Raw genomic sequence first — 14,665 nt, forward strand, 5'->3', positions numbered from 1 at the left:
ATAAAGTTATAATCTTCTCAGGATTTAGTTAGGACAGCAAGCCAAATTTTATCCCGAGTTATGGGATTCCAGAGTTGACGTAGGTGTTGAGTATTTACAGAGTTGAGGGAAGAGCTAGAAGGACCATTTGAAGGTAAAGCAGCCACCCACCTGTCCACCTGAGGAGCTCACTGCGCTCACCTGTGGACTGCAAAGGGGAGGGGGCTCTGGGCAGCTCCCCAGCCCCACAGCCATGGGTCTGTCTGTCTGGCGGTGAGCTCAGGACAGCTGTGGTTGACAGGACCGACAATCAAGGGAAAGTGCTGACACATGGCAGAAGACAGCAAGGATGGTCTGGAACCTGCTGTCCCTTGGAGTCTGTCACCATGCCACACCAGAGAGCAGTGGCCACTTGCCGCAGTCTGGCTAGGCACAAAATAACCCAGCCGCCATGAGGCACTTGTAGGTTCAAACAGGAACTACTTTATTGCCCGAACTCTACCAGCACTTCACACGCACTCCAGGAACACCACACACCAACACCAACTCCCTCCACCGGAACTTCACCAACCAACTCTCCCGGAATCCCCGCGAGAACTCCCGAGTAGCCGGTGCCCGAGGCAGGAGCCGCCCTATACACAGCCTGTTTCAATCCAGCATCATCCAGTCACAGCAATTATATACAGCTTAACTTAATTATCATCATCTTAATGGCTCGCCTGTCAACAATTCCCTTCTGGCAAAATGCCATGCGTCATCCTGACTCGGCTGTGGCCCCCAACAGCCACTGCTTCACATCAGCCTTTCAAATCTCACAGTGACACTACTTTTGACCAAATCTAATCCACAACCTACAAGGGAAAAGGGGTCTGAGAACAGTAATTCCATCTTAACCAGTTGAGCCCAGCGCAAGCCGCCATAATGCCCAAACTTTGATTAGTAAAAGCTTAATAAAGCAAGAATTGGAAAAAATTATCTCTAGAATAAAAAAGGAAAGAGGGATACACAAATAATCACAACCAAGACCAAAAGCTGGGCTCTGTGGCATACTCCTGTAATCCCAGTGGCTTGGGAGGCTGAGACAGGAGGATCTTGAGTTCAAAGCCAGCCTCAGCAACTTAGTGAAGCATTTAGCAACTCAGTGAGACCCTGACTCTAATAAAATGTGAAAAAAGGTTTGGGGATGTGGTTCAGTAGTTAAGCACCCCTGGGTTCAATCCCCAGACCAAAAATAAACAAATAAATAAATAAAACACAAAGATCAAGAAGACTATAGTTTTTGTTTTGGTACCAAGGATTAATACCAGGAGTAATTAACCACTGAGCCACATTCCTGGCCAATTTTTTATTTTTTTGAGACAGGGTCTCAGGAAGTTGCCTAGGGCCTCACTAAGTTGCTGAGGCTGCTTTTGAACTTGTGATCCTCCCTACTCAGCCTCCTGAGCCACTGGATTACAGGTGTGCACCGCAGTGCCCCACTAGATTGCAGTTTTAAAAGCCCCCCATGGAGCACATCTTTGTTGAACTTCCAGATACCAGTCATAATCAGAGGCTCATAAGTGCATTCAGAAAAAGTGAATCACATAGGAATGAATGACTGACTAAATGTCCTTTCAGAAATTCTCAGGACAGAAGATAGTAGAGCAATGTCACAGCTCTCAGGGGAAATGCCCCAGAACCCAGGGTTCCAAATCAAGTGCAAGAGCCAGATAAGGTCGTTTAGACATGCAAATATCAAAATAACAGTGAGCTTATTTTCAATGAACCCTTTCTGAAAAAGCCACCTGAGATTTTTCTAACATAACAAAGTCAAAAAAATTTTTTGAGGAAGATGCCGGACCCTCGGAATGTGTCACTCACCCATATACCAATGGAAAAATAAACCTCAAGATGACAGTTCTGCAGTAAGACTAAGAAATTGAACTGACGAGTTCAAATTGCTCAAATATTATGGGGAAATCCCCAGACTCCCATGAATTTATATTTTCAAAGAGTTAAGATATTGGAGGAATAAGCTACAGGGGGAATGATTACCATTGTATATTGTTTTAATTAAATAGTGAAGAAAGCATGTTATCTTCTCTTTAAAAACAAAGAAGAAAAATAGGAAACTGATGGGAAAAACTAAAAAGGCCATTCAGAGCCAGGCGTCTAGAAAGAGCTCTATGAATACTTATTGAAAATGAATGACCCATCCAAGAAATGGCGATATAAGTGCATTATTTGGAATTAGGGATGAAATCACCAGATAGATGGAAAATAGAATTAATAGTCAACATCTCCAGTTCCTGGAAGTAGAACTGGAGTGGTGCAGGGTGTTGTTTTCATTCTGAGCATTTCAGTGTTTCTGTTTTCATCGTGTGCATGTATTCAATTTTTTTAAAAAAAGCAGAGATGATTTTGATCACACAGCACTGTGGCTGTGTGAGACAGTTATTTTTTATGAAACACGGAAGTCTTTAAGGAAAAAAAGGCGTCATGTGCAGCCTACTCTTAAATGTTTCTGAAAAATACAGTGTGTGAGTGTGAAGAGAGAACAAGAGTGTCAAAATGTTAATATCTGGGGATTCAGAGTAGAGGATGTTATCCAAGAATTCATTATACTAGTATTGTAACTTCTAAAAGCCTGAAAAAATTGAAAGAAATAATGATAATTTTTTTAAAATGTAAAGATTTAAAAAATGTTAGTAAGGCATAGTGATATTTTAGCTTCTTTTTAACAATATAGTTTAAGAAAATATCTAACACCTTTACATAGGCTTAAGTTCTTTAAATATAATCAAATAATAAAATTCAGAGAAAGACTTTTCTATTAAGCATAGAGGAAGGGTTTAAATATGAATATTTTAAAATCTGGTATAGAAGACACAATTTTTGAAATACACATTATGTAAATGTTTATATATTGTATGGGTACAAGATACAAAATATCTATGTTATATCAATATTAATTTAAATCTCAACAGCAACGTTGAGAATAAGTTATTCTCATGGTATTTATTTCTATTATTGCATTACTTTTTATGCAAAATTTGTCAACACTAAGTAACCAGTTGCCATTCTATAGAGCATAAGCCAAAAACAAATGAAGTTGTAGAAGAAAGAATATTTGAATTAATACATAAGTCAAAATATTTCAAATATTGTATTTACTCTCCAGTTGATTAGAAAGTGATTGCATGACTTGTTTAGCTCAAAGATTAACTTGCTTTCCTGTCAAAAGAATTTATTAAATAAGAGGGGTGGGGGAATCTACAAAACAGATTATAAAAGAAAAGATGGACATCGTGAAAACTACTCAAGGAAGCAGCAGGAAGGATGCAAAATGTGTATGTGGTTCACGGTGCTGTGAGTGAAACAGGAAGACAAAGAGAAAAGCCAGTTTGGACCAACGCAGTACCGGCCATGTCTTAAAAGAGGTAATAACTGATACAAGCAAAACAGACAACCAGAAGGAATTCCCAAACTCAAGGCCAGCAAACAGATGAGAACCTAGAAGAGACCAGAAGGGAGTCAATATCCCTAGGTTCCCAAGCCCCACTTAACCATGACTCCTACACCAGCAGTGCCCCAAATGTCACCACAGAGGGATCAAGTGTTCCCACAAAGAGAAACCAAATGTGTGGCATCAAGGGTCTCTGCTTGCACACCAAGGGACTTACCAGATGGCCAAGGGTGTTATGACCTAACTGAGTTCCTTTTACTCAAAGTGGACCATGATGGAGCCACCTATGCCATTCAGGGAGAGAAGGTGGGAGCTCCCAGATGTAAAAGGAGCTTTGCCAGCTGCTGGGATGGTCCCTCAGTCCCTCCCTTTACTCACAGGAATAGCTCCTCTGGTTTGACAGGAGGCAAACTCACTATCTTGGTTTTCAACAAGTTCACCAGCACCTCACATCCTCATCATGGAAGTGGGGTTGCTTGGAGACCCAGGCCTGCCTAAAGATGCACGAGCCAGGGCTGCTCTCGGGTTCTACCTAGGGTACCGCATTTGTTACCGAAAGCCCAGTCCTTGTTCCCAGTGCCAATCCAATAGTGAGGACACAGTTTGAGGGAAAGGAAACAGGTTTATTGCCTTGCTAGCAAAGGATAAACACAGGGGACTCCTGTCCCAGAGGCTGCAATCCTAGAAAAACCTAATTTGGAAAATTAGGTGGTAAATTTAGTTTGGGCTCTGCTGTGTGTGTGTTTGAGATGATGGGACATCCTCATGAAAATAGACAATAGTTGAGAGGGAGTTGGAACTGGAGATAGAAAATTTGGACCCCCGGCCATCAGCACATGATAACTGTAATTGTGAAAGTGAAGTAGAGCCCTGAGGAAGAGGCCAGAGAGAAGCAAGGGAGCTGAGAACAAGAGCTCCCGTAATGGCCTGGGGTGGAAGGAGGAGGAAAGGAGCTACGGGAGGCAGGGAAAGGTTGACGATGGCGACCCTTCCTACAGGGTGCAGGGAGGAGTCCAGGATGGGAGGGAAGTTCTGCTAATGGACCACACTAAAGAGGATGTGGAGGCCCAGCACAAAATAAGGACTAAATTGGTTTAGAAGAACAGAACGGCATAGTCAGCATTTGAGTCAACAGTAGGATGGGACAGAGGCAGCCAGATATTAAACTGTGAGGCATCGACCACTGCTGAGAACAATGAAAGGCAGGAGGGACCCTCAGAGTCCTCCAGGTGGACCATCTGAGTGCGTTTGGTGTGGAACTGGGATTAGAACCTGGGTTTCTCCAACCTCCTCCTCATATCCACTACTGTCTTCCACATCAGGTGCAGGTCTGGTTTATATCAGTGATTAAGACAGAGACCTGGTGCTGTTGATCAGCAGGGGTGTAAGAACATTCTCATGGTCTATCCTTACTAGAGCCTAATCTGCAAACAGCTTCGAGGTCTCAAAAATGAGTCAGGGGCACAACCGTTTAAGAAAACTAAAGGCCAAGAGTGCATCAAGAATTAATGCAATTCCCAGAAAAGATTTTAAGCATTTTTCAAAATATTTCTCCAGATGGAAACAACAATACACTCAATATGGATAAATATTTTCACCAAACCTACTTCTTTTGACCTTTTAAATTTGAAGTCTAAGTCATTTTTGTTTGTTTTCCTCTTTAAAAGCTTTTAAAGCTTTTCTGAGAATCTTTGGATTCATTATTAATTTTTTTGTAGTACATGAAGCAAAAAACTAAAAAAACTAAAGAAAATAGTGGCCATTATATTAAAAGTTCCACATTCTTTTGTTAAAATTCAGGCTCAAACTACTAGAGTTTTCTAAATACTTTGTGTAATATGATATATAAGACTACAGCACTAATGACTGAGTCTTTGGGGCATAAAAACTGGCAAAAACAATAAAGTTTTAGAATCATGCCCAATCCATGTACCAAGTAATCTCCTGGATATTGCAAGCATATTTCAGCGATTTCATCATTAAAAGTCCTAGCAGAGCAACATTTTTAAGCTATACCAAACAGACTTAAGCCAAATCAATGTTACTCCTAAAAACCTGTATAATTTAAATCCTGCCCTTGAGAGGGTACTTGCTCAGTTTGGGGGTGGGGAGGAGATAGATTACCAAAAAAAAAAAATTTAGCTTAATCTCCAGGAGAAAAATTCTTGTCACACACTTGATGCTTTGCCTTCTTTTCCTCAAGCAAAACTTTGCAGCAGGTTCTCTGTTTTTCTCTCAGCATCTGTCCCAGCAGGAGACAGACCAAAAAAGAAAATTTTGCCTCCTGAATCTCCTCCTTTTCCATCTCAGTTATAGTCCTGAGGAAATGAAAGCAGACCACAGCTATAGTGTTTCTAGCCAAGAGATATTTCATTTTTATTCAAATGGTTTAAGCTCCATAAAGTATATGAAACTGTATTTTTCAGACTTCAAAGAATATGGCAAATGTGTCTTTTCTCAGCATCATTTAATATTCGACAACTTGCTCCTAAATGATTTTGCTATCTAAATATAGTTTTTATTGTAGAGTTTCTATCCATTGGGGTGGGGTTTTTCTTTTAAATCTTCTGTCACTATGTAATCTTAAACTCATTCTTTGAGGTATGGAATTATTACTTTTTTGTTGCCGACAAGGGAGGAAATAATTCTTGGAGACACATTATATTCAAGAACCATGTATTTGTTCCAAAGCCCAGGAGTGAGGTGCTTTGGAGAAACAGCATACTTAGTAATGGCACATTCCGGAAGAGAGAGGAGAGACAGCATTTGGAATACAGTTCTATGGCTGCCTGAATCTCTCAATCACATTCATGCTCACAATTTGAAACTCTGCCCTTGCATGATTCCTGCCTCTAATTGAGACTTTGGCACCGTATTTGACCCCATGAATGGTTTCAGTTCGTTACCTGGTATGCCCTTCTGCAATATTTACTATGCATTATGATTATTATGAGATTCTATTTGATTCATCCTGATTATTCCAGGGCCAAGGGCGGTATCCAGACTCTAGTGAGCACACAGCAAATTCTCGTGAGAAAATAAAGCAAAGGAGATAGACTGGCCAAACTTAAAATTAGAAAATAGTGAAATGTCTGTGTATAAGTTAAAACAATACAAGTGAGAGTCTGGCAATCTTGGGAACAACAATTCCTGGTATTCTCCAATACCTATAACCCAGACTGCAGCATTGTGACTCTACTGAAAGCCGCATTCCCCGACTATATAAGCTTCACATTCAACACATCCCACTGTGGAGAATTTAAGAAACAGTCTTCTGGTGGAAGTATACCAATTCAGCTTTAGGCAGCTCAGAGGGGTCTGGGCTGTGGAGGTAAAGAAAAGCTGGACTCCGCCCAGGATTATCCAACCAAGTGGTACCATCTTAGACATTTCAGTCACCCCAGTGGGTTTGATATAAAACTCAGGGAGTCAGATCACAAAGAAGGTTCTTCTCTCTAAAATTCTTGATACAATTCTTTCTTGCAAAGCTTACGCTAACAGTTTTGCATTGCAAATCAAACTTGCCGCTTGTTATCCCCTCTCACCTCTAAGCAAACACATTTTTCTTCTGAGTCTCTTTGCTTAAGTTCTCTTGAATTAGAAACAGCCTCCTTCTCTGATGTTTTTGGTCCTTAAAGGGTTCTAGTCTCATTCATCTATTATTTGTAATTCACTTCCCTTATCTGTTAAAGAGCCGTCCTGTAAATTGTCTTTAATTAGCATGTATTGAGTACCTACTACATTCCGGAATCCATAAGCAACCTCCATCTTAGCAAAACTCCAAGATGATTCCCACAGTTTATTATTTCCTTTACCCTGCCTCCTTCCATCCCCCATATTCGACTATACTGAAATCAAAATTAATTTCAAAAATATTTTAACCAATAAGAGTTAATAAAACTAACAGAATGGAACTTAGTTCACTTCCTTGTTATAGAGAAAAAGAGGCTTCCCTGAGCTTTGCAGGCTGAGGCTGGCGATAAGTCATGTGTTCTTGTTGATATAGGTACCAAAGAAAGAAATGTTAGGGAGAGTCCAGTACTGTGAAGGAAAGGGAGGCAACTAAGAAAGAAACCTGGTAGGCCACTAGTCAGCTAGCCAGGAAGACGAGACCAGAGAGTGAACTGTTAAGTGGGTGTGCAGGATGATCCTGGCTCAATACCTCAGCCAAGGATCATGACCTGTGGTCACTACTCTGCAAAGTGACTCTTGGGAGGGTTGTGGTATTGAAGGACTGAGAGCCATGTAGCTTAATGGAGACCACGTAGGGTGAAAAAGTGATTGCATAAGTAAGTATAATAAGGGAAACTTGAACTGACAGAGGAGTTTTAAAGTTGTTTTTATTTTGAACTATGAAATATTTCAAATATTGATTGACCACAAGCACAACTTGAGCCAACAACAGTCTGGGGCTGAACCTAAAATTGTAGAACCATTAGGCAGGGAGGGAAAAAGTTCAACGACTAGCACAAGGAAAGCTATGGCTTCCTAGGATCTGCCTTGGACCCTTCTGAGCATTCAATTCTCTTCCAGAGGGGCCTTCCAGGTGCAATGAAGCGTGTTGTAAGGACAGTGGTGAGAATAATGAGGACATCAGTATCCAGAACAGGTGAGACATGCTTGAAGGAGCTTAGGCTGTCTAATCTGAACAAGATGAGGCTCAGGAGAGCTATGAGAGCTGTCTCACCATGATTGAAGGGTTATCATAGGCACAAATGGAATTGACTTACTCTTTTGACTCCCGAGAGCTGATCAAGACCAAGGAGCAAAGTCACAGAAAGCAGATTTTAGCTCAAGGTAGAGGATTTCTAATGTGCGTGCTGTCCAGCAATAGAATAAGGGGCACTACAGGAATTAAAAGGCCTACCACCAGATGGATCTGTCAGAGATCAGACACTACCTCCTAGGAGGGCTGATCAATGGATTCCTGAATCTAGAGGGTGGGTGAGTTGAGATAAATAAACTTAGAGTTCTTCACATCCCTTCCTCTGTAAAGGTTGAATGCTCAGAAGGGTCCAAGGCAGATCCTAGGTTTGATTCTGTCTACTGTGGGTGATTCTACCTAGATCTGAGTGGTCTTTCTCAAATGAGCAACTACTCAGGCCCCATTTTACAGATGAGAAAGCTAAATGCCTGGAGATGAACTGAAAGATCACAGAGCATGTTAGCTGTGGAGGTGGGACAGAAACCCAGATTTTCTCAGGCCCTTCTAGTTTTATTCCTATTCTACCTTGGTGCTTCTTAAACTGAGTCAGATTGATGGCCCACTTTGTCTTTTTAGATGGTTAAGCCACTTGGAAAAAAAAAGTCATTTAAACACATTTCCTAGATGAAGGACTGTGAAAATAGATTTCTGCTGGAGAATAAGAAGAATGACTACTTTGTGGTGACAGTCCATAGGCTATCCTTGTTCATGTAACTCAACAAATATCTGTGTGCCATTCTCCAGGCTAGTCCAGAAAATACAAAAAATATGGCACTGCTTCTTTCCAAAGTTCTCATAGTCTCAAAGGATGTGAGATGGACAAAGAAAAACCTACCACCATGCAATGAATGAATGAATACTCAGAGATATGAACTTTACACAATGCTATGGAATATAAAAGATGGAAACTTCTAAATCTGACTAGGACAAATAGAGAAGTCTTCACAGAAAAAGTGGCACTCAATTTGCAACTGGAGGTAGAGAGAAAACAGAAGAAATAGCACATATGATATAGAGGCATGAATTCATATGTGGGACTTGAGAAGCTCACCAACCTAAAATATAAAGAGCATCAAGGAGGTGATAGAGAATGAGACTGTGGCTGGGCACCACACTTAGGAATGCAGAATGGACCACCTAAGCAAATGTCTGGCTCCATCCATATTTTAAGTAGATCACTTTGGAAGCTGGACTAAAGACAGATGTTGTCTTGGTTCTATTGGGACATGTATATCATTGCACTCTTCATGCTGTCCAATATTAATCTCCCAATTACCTTATTAAACCTCTTTTGCAATTCTTCAACAATATGGCATTTTTATTGCCCAGATGCTTTTTTAAAAAAGTAAAAACATCAGATTTATGATTCTGTCTTTCCTGCTTGTTTCAGGTAACAGCAAACTTTTGAGAGTATGGACTATACCCATATGTCCATCACTGTTCTAGGCTATGGGAGGCCTCTGCAAATATCTAATAAATTGACATTGGATAAAATGGATTATTTTTTTAAAGCCAAAGATGAAGAGCAATAGCAAAGTACACTGATCATATTTTAACTTAAATAATCTGGAAAAATCATCACCACTATGTTCTTTTCAAATTTCTAATTCATTAATATATATAATTCTATACACATGCATATTAAATGATTAAATCAAGCTAACAATCATCACCTCACATACTTATCATTTTGTGGTATGAACATTTAAAATCTACTTAATAATTATATAATGTTTATTTCAAAATTTCTAACCATAGTCACCATGTGTGTAATAGTTTTCAAAAACTTATTCCTCTTGTCTGATTGAAATTTGTGCCCTTGACCAAATTTTCCCCATTCTCATCTACCTTCCCTCTTCATCTCTGCAAACTACCATTCTACTCTTAATTACTTCTACAAACTTGACTTTTTGAGACTCTGCATTTACAAGAGTTCACAGATACTTGTCTTCCTATGTCTGACTTCTTTCCTCTTCGCATAATATCCTCCATTCCTGCTCCAATCATTACTTCTTATCCATTCTTCTCCCAATTAGTCTTCTGAGTTACATGTAGCGTAGTATTTGCCATCCAAACTCCTTTACCCTTCTTTTGGTAAACTGCATCTAAATTGTTCCTATTCCCAGCCCATTTGATATGTGGGTAGAATTTTACCCATTTCCCATTCTAGAGATAGATCGTTATTGGCCAGCACCAAGCAGCATGTGGCATTCCTTTGGTTATGATGATTTACTTGGAAATAAAACACCGAAAGTCAGAAATCACCGTGAAATCTTTCCTGGGACTCTGGAGAAGAGACACTTTGCCTTTTCCCTGGCCTTGAAGCTAGAAAAGGGAAATGCAGGTCCTGGAACTGAAGCAGCCATCATTGATCATAGAACAAGAGCTTCCCTGTGAATGGGACCAAAACAGCAGGAGTTCAAGTCAATCGATGGAAGTCAATCACTTCTCAGGCAAGGCTTGACCCAGATCCACCAATGGAGTTTTCGCTTACGTTAGCCGTCAGTTCTATTTTTCTTAACTGGTTTAAGCACTTTCAACCCAAATCTCTTAACTAGTAAATATGAATGGGGGCTGGGGAATTAATGAGATAAAATTATTATTTGACCTAATCTACCCATTAAGAAAATTATTTTTGTAATTAAAAGTTATTTTTCCCAAGAAATTTCATCAGAATGACTTTTTTTGGTCCTGCTTTGCAAAGCTACACAGAAAGTCCATTTTCAGCCTCTGTGCTATGTTATAGCATACCACAGGACTTGTTTGGCACTTACCCTGTCTTATATAGTATATATCTATGGGCTTGTCTTTCTTAGTGAATTTTGGGTTTCTAGCTAGTGTGCACAGTTTCTTGCTTATCTTTGGTCACAGGACCTGGCATAAATGTCTGATAAAGTGATTTGCATTTCATTCTGTCAACTGTGATAACCTTCTAAGTTGTACAAAATTGAATTTTAAAGTGTCTGACTTCTGTTCTTAAAAATCAATAGAAATAAATATAAGTTTAGTGAAAACATTCTTTTAAATCATTCATAGTTTCTGTAGGACTGATGATCCCCAAAGAAATAGAATTAGTTACATATTTTGGAGGCCCAAGCTAATATTTGTATAAATGACATTTTTCACACCTAGGAAATGCTTAAGAAAACTTGGTCTTATTTTCATAGAAGTGGGAAATAATGTTTTGTCAAGAGTGAAATATAAACCTGAACATACAGAAACTCAGGCACCAGAGCTGAGCTTTCTCATAAATAATAACAATTCGTTTTGTCTGATTTAAAAGACCAAGGCAAAGAACAAGTATTGAATTGATTAACATAGCTACTTCCTTTTCCTTCAGGACCATGTTAGCTGTTCTTGGAGAAAATTATATCAATCAATCAGTCCCGATTTCCCACTATTATCATAAAGTACTTTACACTATTTACTATTAGTCACTGCCCAAACAGATGTTTATCACACTAAAGAAATTGACTTTTCGGGGTGTTTAATATGTGTCAAGCATTTTTAAAATATGTTTTAATTTGTTATTCTATTTAATCCATATGAGAATTATTTTGTTCACTCATAGTCCATTTATTCATCATTCATTAAATGTTATTAATGTCCCACTATATGGTAGGCATTGTGTTGGCATTGAATACACACCAAGAACAAAATAGAACTCTAGAATTTACAGAAAAGAAATAACAGACACAATAAACCCATGCAATGCAGTGGGGACTGAATTGATAAAACATGAAGATAAGACTTTCTCTTAAAAACTGATATTTTAAGCAATGCTGGAGGACAAAACAAAACCAACCATGGTCAGAGCAGGAATGAATATGATCCAGGCAGAAAGAAGAGTGTTGGCAAAGGCCCTGAGGCAACCCCAGTTGGATATGCCAAGGTGACTGAGCCAGTAAGGAGGAGCTATTTCCCATTTCCATTTTCAGAAGAGGTCACTGAAAAGCACAGAGCTAAAAGAAAAACAGCTAATGTCCCACAAGTAGCGTGTTGTGGATGTAAGACAAAAATTCAAACTTTTCTGACTCAAAAGTCTGCTTTTCCCAGGGATAGTTATATACTCCTTAAAAGGACAGGTAAAGAACGAAGACCCTCAGTGCCCTAACCAAGCTGTGGCTCAGAATTGTTCAGACCTGAATCATCCTCCTTCCCCTTATCTTATCCAGATCCAGTGACCCAGCCCTCAAAGGGGGCTCTTCTGACTGAATTGCATCACTGCACTGGATTTCCAAAACATTTGAGATTCATGGCCTTGATGACAATCAGAACAATTCCTAAATAAGAGAAATAATGGGCAATAAATAAAGTAAGGAGCAAAAACTCCTTTTTCTCCAAGCTAAGGGAAAGAGGTTGCCAAATAATTATAGGAAACCAAATATATAAAAACATCAATAATATTCCATTATACCTACATTGGACTTTGGAGCACATGTAGATCTTTCTCAAAACAACGTGAATGGGCAAAATAGAACAACTCCATTCACGTTTTTTTCTACAAATGAAATATATGAAGAATGGAATGTGGAAGACAATGCATTTGCCTAAGGTTACAAGCTAGTGAGTAGGAGAACCAGATTGTATTCTAGGCCTTCAAAATCCATCCCCCTTTTACCTTGCCTATGAGGTGGCTGGCCTAAAACAGAGACAAGAGAGGCACCAATTTAAGTGCAAAAGAAACCCTTGTGTCAGGAGATGGAGTCATTTTGTAAGTATAATTGATGACAAGTATGGAGGAAAGAGGAATCACTTGAAGCCTGCAGTTTAGAACTCTTAATGAATTGCTATCTCCAAGGGCTTCAAGCCACAAGTCTAATGACAGCTTGTATCTTGTATGTGCCAGTTTTCAGAAATACAAAATGATTTGCATGTGCTTTTTTCGGTTGTTTCAACAAGTATGACTTTTCCCAAGTAATAGCAGCTACCATCTTGGGGATGTTTATGAGACACCTGAAACTGCAAAGTTCATTACACAGGTCATCTCATTTCACCTTCACAAATCCTGACACTGTTAGGCTACAAGTTATATGGGTGAAAATATTGAGACCTTATCATATGAAGTTTACTTTCCTGGACCCAGAAAGGGTAAAAAAGCTGAACTACTGGTATCTACCAGTGGTGTTTGGGCCCATATAATCCCGTCTACAGTAATTTTGCTTAGGAAGCCCCCTTTTTCAAAACCTATCAAATCCTTTTGCAAATGCCAATTTAACCTAGCTCCTGCATTAATTGGCCCAAATCATAATGAATGGAATTTAAATGATGTGTATGGCATATAGATTTTTTTTTTTTAACAAAAATTGTTTGGTTTAGGGATTCCAACATGGTGGCAGGCGCGGAGAGATCAAGTCTCTGACCTCTTCAGCTGTGCAGGCATAGGGAGTCGTAAACAACCTAAATCTGTTTGCTCAGGATCACTGGGCAATGCTGAGCTGACGTGGATCTGGGGCCAACAGTCTGGGCCTCTCAGAACACACTCTGAGCCCGGATCGGCTGAATTCAAGCTCCCGTTCGCCTACTTCCCGCAGACAAACGGCTGTGACTCAGCACTAATCCATCCGGCCGAAACAACTGGTCAGCCCTTCTCATCCTACGGAGGTAAATGCCTACCGAGCCTTCATAGGTAGTGGCCACAGATTTGAAACGGGGCTTGGGAGAGACAGTAAGGACCCACCCGTTGCATTGGTCGCCCGGCAAAGGGAAACGAACTGTCGCCATTTGCAAGAGATACCACCATGGCAGAGAACTGACGTCACCAGACTGCGGCGGAGGAGATAACTTCATTGAAACCTGCGACTACAGGTGTGTAATCCCCTAGCCTTCCCTCTCCACACATTGGGGAAACCTTAAGGGCCCCTCCCAGCCCTCCCGTAAGGGCCCCTCCCAGCTCTCCCGTGAGCGCGACAGCCAGCCCGAGGGAATCAGAGGTGGCGCGGGACCCGCGGCGTGGAACTACCACTTCCACCAGGGCTGACAGCTGAGGTCTCTTGCACCAGCTACTGGGGGCATGGCTACAGGAGGGCAAGTAAAATTCGCTGAGGATTCTCAGCCCCAAGCTCTACAAACTTAGGGTCTGAGGGAATGGCAAACAGGGAGAGTGTGCCCAGTCGTTCATGAAAACAGGGCTCCCGGGAGCAGCAGACCTGGCGTGTAGCCAGTATTGTGGTGAGCGGCACCCGTGAGAGGGGCCTGGCTAGAGGAAAAGTGGGAAGTGACTAGACACAGGAGGAGGCCCTAGGCACTCAGGATTGGAGACTCGCCCAGTCTGGGAGGAGCTGCTGCACAGTGATTTGTTCCCGCGTATTGACAGGAAAAACTTGGCCTGGTGGGCACAGCGCCACCTACTGGAAGAGAAGTTTATCAAACTCTAAGACTGCATTTTTTAGTTTTTTTTTTCTTTTTTTCTTTTCCCTTTTTTTTGATTTGGGTTTTTCTTTCATTTTCATTTTTGTTTCATTTTCATTTTTTTTATAATAATTTTTAAATTTTTTTCTTCTAATTTTAATTTTAATTTTTTTATTATTATTATT

This window comes from Spermophilus citellus, assembly GCF_964194105.1.
Source record: "Spermophilus citellus genome assembly, chromosome: 13".
NCBI classification, from domain to species: Eukaryota; Metazoa; Chordata; class Mammalia; order Rodentia; family Sciuridae; genus Spermophilus; species Spermophilus citellus.